General features: G+C 30.1%; 1 long non-coding RNA gene across 3 annotated transcripts; it reads right to left on the bottom strand.

The window, feature by feature from the left end:
* Positions 1-619: 619 nt before the first annotated feature.
* On the bottom strand, positions 620-7,081 carry LOC148300572 (uncharacterized). Of its 3 annotated transcripts, none has more exons than XR_015838925.1 (3): positions 6,953-7,081; positions 2,505-2,556; positions 620-914 (listed from the first exon to the last, which is right to left on the bottom strand). It is a non-coding gene; the product is annotated as an uncharacterized LOC148300572 (long non-coding RNA). The 3 variants fall into 3 exon arrangements; XR_015838924.1 differs by having other exon boundaries at positions 6,739-7,060; XR_015838926.1 differs by lacking the exons at positions 620-914; positions 2,505-2,556 and adding an exon at positions 5,241-6,034 and having other exon boundaries at positions 6,739-7,060.
* Between the last annotated feature and the right edge of the window lie 141 nt (positions 7,082-7,222).

Here is a 7,222-nt window from a genome sequence, read left to right as displayed (position 1 = left end):
AGGAGGGGGGAGAGTTAGAGGGTGAATCAGGGGGTGGAGTCTGAGAATAAAGCAAAAATGGAAAGCAAAGGTGAAGAATTTTGAAATAATATATAAATTAATAAATTCTTATTAGATTTTTTTTTTTGGATGTAAAAATCCATTGTTAGAATGTGAAAATTATGAAAACTGGTGCACTAAATATATCTTAGACATTTTTGTAAATAATCGATAAAACACAGCGAATTATAAAATTATGCAGTTTAAAAAGACGACGATAATAAAGTTAAATAAAAATATTAACAACTAATTAAAATTTCTAAAATTTATTGATTTCGTGATCACGCATACAAATGTTCTTTAAACTCTCATTTCTCGTGATACAAATTTAGCATTTTTATTGAATTTATTGTTTAAGTAGAAGGTTAATTAAACATTTTGGTAATAATACTTACCAAATCGTATTAATCTCCTCAAATTTCAATAATGTATGGTCAGAATCGGAGGCGGGAAACGTTATTCATGTTATTAATAACCCTCGCAATTTAGGTTAAGGATTTTATTCAAACCTTTTCCGTTCATCGTTGATGATAAATTCTTAATCACAAATATATTTTTATTTCAATTTTTAAAAATCTCTATATAATTTTTAATATACTTACTTCTTACTTCAACCTACTTCTTGTGTCCAGTACTAAACAAAGGCCTCTCTCTTAGACTTCCACAGTTTTCTGTTGGACGCGACTTTCTTCCAGTGTAGGCCCGCCACTTTTGAATGTCATCGGACTATCCTGTCTACGGCCTACCCACGCTTCTGCGTCCTGTTCTAGGCTTTCAGTCAAGCACCTTATTTTTCCATATATATGAATGTTCACCACATATGTTAAGATGTATGTGCCATATGATCTGCCCAGTTCCACTTTTTTCCTGCGATTCTTTAAGTCACATCATCCACATTTTAGTATGTTTATACCATATTTAACTCATTATTCTAAATTTTACTCACAAAAATAAATCATAAAATATCCTAGACTATATAGTATTTTTTTTAAATCACTAATTTGGTAAAAAATATTAAAACAATTTTTCAATTAAAAATACCTACCGACTTTAACATTTAAATATTGTGGTGATTTTTAATTAAACATATATTTAAGAAAAAATTAAAAAGTTGGAAAAAACTCGAACTGGGTCACAAGAAATAATTGAATATGGTGAAATTAGAAACTTAATTCTTGCTTTTTTGTTGATTGTGAATCATCGAAAGTTGATTTATACAAAAAATATATATATACATAAAAAGTGCTAAATCATTTCTAAATTGTATTTTAGTGGAATATTTAACGCTCATCTGTCACATTAAAAGTTATTAATGATACACAAATATTGACCGTCAAAAATCTTTACCACACGTATTAAATTTATTGGTTTAATAGTGCAAGGTCATTGGTTAAAATTATTTTTTAATTCACCAAATCCGGATGCCAATTATTTTTAAGCTAATGTAATAATAATCTTTATAGCTTATTTATTATGTACAATAAACATAGCCACATATTTTCTGCAGAGACAACTTATTTTTCTTTGAAAACCAGTATAACGAATTCTATTGACTTTTTGCATTCAAAACCAAATGTGTTTGTTACTCTTGGTTGGTGCTTGGAATCTTAAAAAAAGTATGTAAATACGATATGTATTCGTCTGTGGTATAATATGGAAATACGAGCAGTTTAAAATGATTTTTCGCATATTAGAATCGACACCAAATTACGACTAACTGATTACATAAAATATTTTTTCCTGTTTTCGTATGATTTCAAAATTCGACCCTTAGATTTAATGTCATGCATAATGTCACATTATCTCAAAATATTGATAAATAGCAATTAATTTAAGTAGAATATATTTTTTTATTGAAATGTTGCCAAATCGTATTAAGCTAGATATAACCAGCATAAAAAATATCTTAGACATTCATTTATCATACCAAAAAATCGTCTAATTTAAATTGGGTTCGGGTCCTCTTAAATATTAAATCTGTCACTGACGGATAATTTCTTAATTGGAATAAATTATACAATTAAATATGAATCTTAAGAAAACACAAACATGTTTCCGCAATATAAAGCAATGTATAATATTATGTGTGAACTAAAAAAGTGTCATTTCAATAACAGGAAATCTCACATAAGTTGTTGAATTTAATGTTTCTTTGAAAGCGATTTTTGAGATAACAAGATAACATCAAATTGGTATTTGTTCAGACTTTTACAGAAATTTACTACTGAAGTTGTTCAAATAATTAGTTTTTAGTAGTACTACTCGTGTCGTTTATTTGCCACGATACTATTCTATAATACACGTCAGGTAGTATTAAACAATCTTTATAATCCGGAGACAAAATCGTTTTCCGTTGTAAAACAATACGTATATACCTTTGTTTGACCGACAATTAATATGTCTAATAATGAGATTTTTCTCAGGCTGTATTCTGCAATAGTAAGATTTCCATACTGTCCACTCACCTTGGGTATACCCGGACCTTGAGACCTTCTGAGGCGGAAATTAACGCCGCACCTAAAATCGTTAAATTTAAAATAACATATTATATACGGTGTAACAAAACTTCTGGACTACCTGTTCACAAATTCGATTGTGCCTAGAGATACTTGTGTAAGTTTAACTTACTTATAATCTTCAAAAATTATCTATGTTGTTAAGTTTAAAAATTATTCAATTAAATATGGATCACGGAATGTTAGAAGTACCTGGTAATATTCAATTCTAAATTTCAATAATATGGTTGTCATGTAGATTGGTAAATGTTACAAAGTATATAATGTATCACTCAAACCAGTCAATGACAGGTTGTAAACCCTGAAAACGCCCAGACTTCTATATTTTTACTCGCTTTATTCTTATTTGCGCCTCGATAACTTTTTTTTTTATTTTTGTTGAAATGCCAATGAAAATATATTTCGATACTTTTTGTTCGTTTAAAAATGTGTTCATTGTAACTAAAAAATGGTGAATTTGGTACACCGTGTACAGTATTGTCCATCTAGCAAATCCAATCACCTCTTGAGGGAGATACGCGGTACGAAAGGTCATACTATTTACTTAAAATAATAGATCATAGCGTTACGCTTATTGTCATAAGATTAACAACAAACATACACGAGTATATATAATATATTGTAAAGTGCACAATATTTTATGTAGGTGAAAAACAATTATGTGTTATACAGGATCAGCGTTAGAACTGCTAAAAGATAAGTTTGAAATACCAAAGGTTACTTGCATATTTTTAGTACTAAGGTGCGTGGAATTCAAGATCACGTTAATTATAAAAAACGTTTATATATCAATATTATAAAAACAGTATTATGTTGAAGTGAAAAGTAGTAAAAACAACTCACCCCGAATCAGAGATCTATTCAGAAATCTACTGAGTTCTGACTTAAACTTAAAAAACACTTTTTTTCAGGTAAAGATAGGGTAAGAACCCTTAGTAACTTAATAAGTAAGGAAATAAGTACAGCTTTTTCAGAAAGGTTCAATTAATTTAATCACATAATTTCATTTAAATCTTTAGAATTGAGTTTCTTCAATTTGGTTCATTTCCATAGTTTATAGTATTGGCTTGGTATGGATAGTTAAGAAATGGAATCAGTAGAGTTCCAAAACAGTTTTACGTGGAGAAATAAATTTATAGATTGTATTGTAGAAAGCATATAAAATTACAAATAAATAAATGAAGAAAAAAAACTTACAATAAAGTTTTACAATAATGAAATTCTTTAGTAAACTCATTTGAAGCAATGAAAATATTTGATACTGCATTTTTTACTATGTTCGGATCAACATATGCATGCAAGTAGCTGTTTTTATGATGAGCTGAAGAGGACTTCCGAAAATAGGCGAGAATGGCAAAAGAGATGTCATCTGTTGCTACAGACCAATCCGCAGGATTGAGACCAGAGAGAGAGAGAGCTGTTTTCATCCATGAATTTTATTAAATCAGGAGTATGATCGACTTGGGTCTATATTGATCTATTATATTATATATGATCGACTCGATCAACTATACGAGTAGAGAAATGACTGCTGTATGTGTAAAATAAAACATCACTTACCATGCACTTCGCATAAAAAAAATATAGTCAAATAAACCACAACACATTTCTCATAACACATAATATCGTTTAATGGAAAATCTTTTGTTGTTTATTTTTATTAATGTTAATTTTGTGTGCATTTTATACTTATTATTTTTTTTAATTTTTAATTTAATGAAAATTTTAAGGCTTTAAAAAAAATCATTATTTAATTTACTCAACCTGTGTGACCGGCGATATAGATTTTTTAAATAACTTACTTGCGAAAAAGGGGCCTTAGACCATATTCCTACTTTAAAAGGCATCGTATTAGTACCAAACTGACCTGATGAGGACAACAATCGCGCCATTGATGTCGCGATTGAATTACGTTGCTGACACGAATAACAAAAAGTTAAATATGAAATAAACTGAAAACATCGCTTTTTTTATAAAAGTTAAGATGAATTTCGTGTATTTGATTAACATTTAGGAAACGTCTAGAAAAATATCACTTAAATAAATTAATGAATAATATCGTAAAACTTTATTCTTTAACTAATTTACCACAAACCTGTTATAATTTATAACTCTTATGGTGTCTTTGAAGAAACTCCAACTCATAAATATATCTACTTAGAATTATCTGGTTGATTTATTTCAATACACACCATAAATTGAATAAAAGATTTTACTCTATTTTTCAGGATTATCGCCTAAACCTGAATTCGTCCAATTTCCATAACTGGTCTTAGTTCGAAAATATATTACGACTTTTGTTTCCTGGATCCTTTTTTAGAATTGATAATAGAGCAAAGATTTTACGTGGGAAATGTTAACAATATATTATTTAGTTAACATCACGCTCTGGGCGTATATTATAATAAGAACATTAATTATAGGGTAGACTGGGTACGGTTGAAACAATTTTGCTTATATTGTCCATAGTGTTGCTGTTTACAAGTCAAGCGATGATGAAGATGCATTAAATACAAGAGCGTGTTTCTGTCTACTAATGGGAAGTATTATTTCAGTACCCGGTGTGTTATTTTTAGTGGCAGATCAAATTTAAAAAATATATCCGATTTGTTTCAACCGTCCCCATACCAGGGGCAGTTGAAACAGTGATTGGGGTCAGTTGAAACACACGCAAATAAATCAATATTTAATATTGTAAGACGTTTTATTCATTATTTATTTTTGTTTTATAAATAATTATGGCACCGCATGACAATATTGATCAGTTTACAGATATGTAATGAACAAAAACAATAAAAAACAATGGCATTTAAAAAAAAAACAAATCGAACGAAAATAATCTGTGAATAAACTAAAAGGAAACACTTCTTTCATTTTGATTAGTCATAAATCAAGCGAAAATCTAGCTTTGGGATCATTCCGAGTCGCAATTGTGGCAAACATAGCTAAGACCACCTTTTGTGCAGTCTTCTTGAGCCCACAGTTTACAAGTGGTGCACTGTATCCACTTTTCACCGGATCTGCTTTCTGAATACAGTGACAGACAAACAAGACAATAGCACTTGTCCTCTTCTGATGATGATTCCTGTTGCGTATTATGATAATTTTTTCCATTAACGATCCTTCTACTTTTTCCTCCATCCAATCTTTTCTTGACTTACTTAGTTTTCATCCGTTTCAACCTTATTTCATGCTCCTTTCTTATCTCTTCTTTATCTGTTTTTTTTAGTAGCAAGTATTTCGCAAGCTCCTGCTCCTGCTCTTTATTAAAAACCTCATTTTGGGGTTCATATCCCATTTTCTTCTTCACCAGATGCATCTCGCTTTCGTATATATCTAATGAGCGAACAGTGGTTTAATCCATGCTTCTCCGCCGATTTTCGCAGTGAATCTCCTGCTTTAACCTTCTCATAAGCGTATGTATACCTCGACAAGTCGACCTCCCCTCTCGAAGTCTTTCTTGCGCGTACTCTCGGCATCTAGAAAACAGGAAAACTGAAAAAATATGTTGTTTCAACCGTACCCACAAAAAATGTTTCAACCGTCCCCAACCCCTCCTTTAGGTAGAAAACAGAAAATAGTAATGTTAATAATAATGGCACATTAAAACTAATCACTATATCGTGTTCTACAAGCTTCATTTCAAACATGAAACCATACTCAATAATATCGTTTCAATAGAAACCGTAATAAAAGGAAAATTCTCAGAACAAAAATACTTACTTTTGGTTATCAAAATACAATAGGACCTCCTACAAGCAACTGCACCACGCGGCGAGCGATGCAACACTGATATTCGTGTTTGAACTTGTTGTCCGCTTTGTTCGTCCCTTGGACCCTTCACCCTACCGCATACGGTTTGCAAGATATTTGCTCTGTTTCAACCGTCCTGTGTTTCAACCGTACCCAGTCTACCCTACTGTTCCTCATCCTTCAAACTACCCATAAAATGATACCTATAGTATCAAATAAATTACTTATTTTACATAACAAAATTATACGTTATATTTCTTGTTGAATCAAATATGTATTAATATAATTCATATTATTAGTTTTAAGAAAACTTAAAAAAATATATGCAAGTTTTTTTTATTAGATTTAATTTTTTGCCTCGATCGCACTTTAAAAGCTTTATAAAATTGAATAATAATAAAATGTCGTATTTCTAAGAATTTCTATTTACCTTATTTTCCAGCAACAAAGACTCATTGTTGACTGAAATAGTGTTGCAAATGTTTTATTGTCTCTATAAAACAATAAAGTTGAAATAATGTTTGCAATACATATTTAGATTACGCAGACTTGACAAGTTGTAACTTAAATAATGTTGTTATGTCAAATAAACGGAACGCATTAGCCACTATCACTTGTGAGAGGCATATTGAAATAAATCTTACTTCTTGTAGCTCTTGAAATTGAACAATAAAATTTAACCGAACAATTGAACACTTTTTTTATGCATAACATACAATATTATGCAAATATAATTGATATACATACGACGATTCATAAAAAAGAGATACAAAATACTAAATGTCGGTATTTCGAAACAATTGTTTTTTCATTCTAAACTATTCCACACAAAATGGCGCAAGCATTTATGGTACCGTTCCAGGATAGTAAGCGATATAAATAGTTAGGTAAAGCGAAACTGCATTATTTATGTT

Source organism: Brachycentrus maculatus, unplaced genomic scaffold, assembly GCF_059751285.1.
Source record: "Brachycentrus maculatus isolate JH-2025_06_01 unplaced genomic scaffold, ASM5975128v1 h1tg000692l, whole genome shotgun sequence".
Lineage (NCBI taxonomy): Eukaryota > Metazoa > Arthropoda > Insecta > Trichoptera > Brachycentridae > Brachycentrus > Brachycentrus maculatus.
Note: the sequence above shows the minus strand (reverse complement) of the source record. Positions and strands in the feature narration are given on the sequence as shown.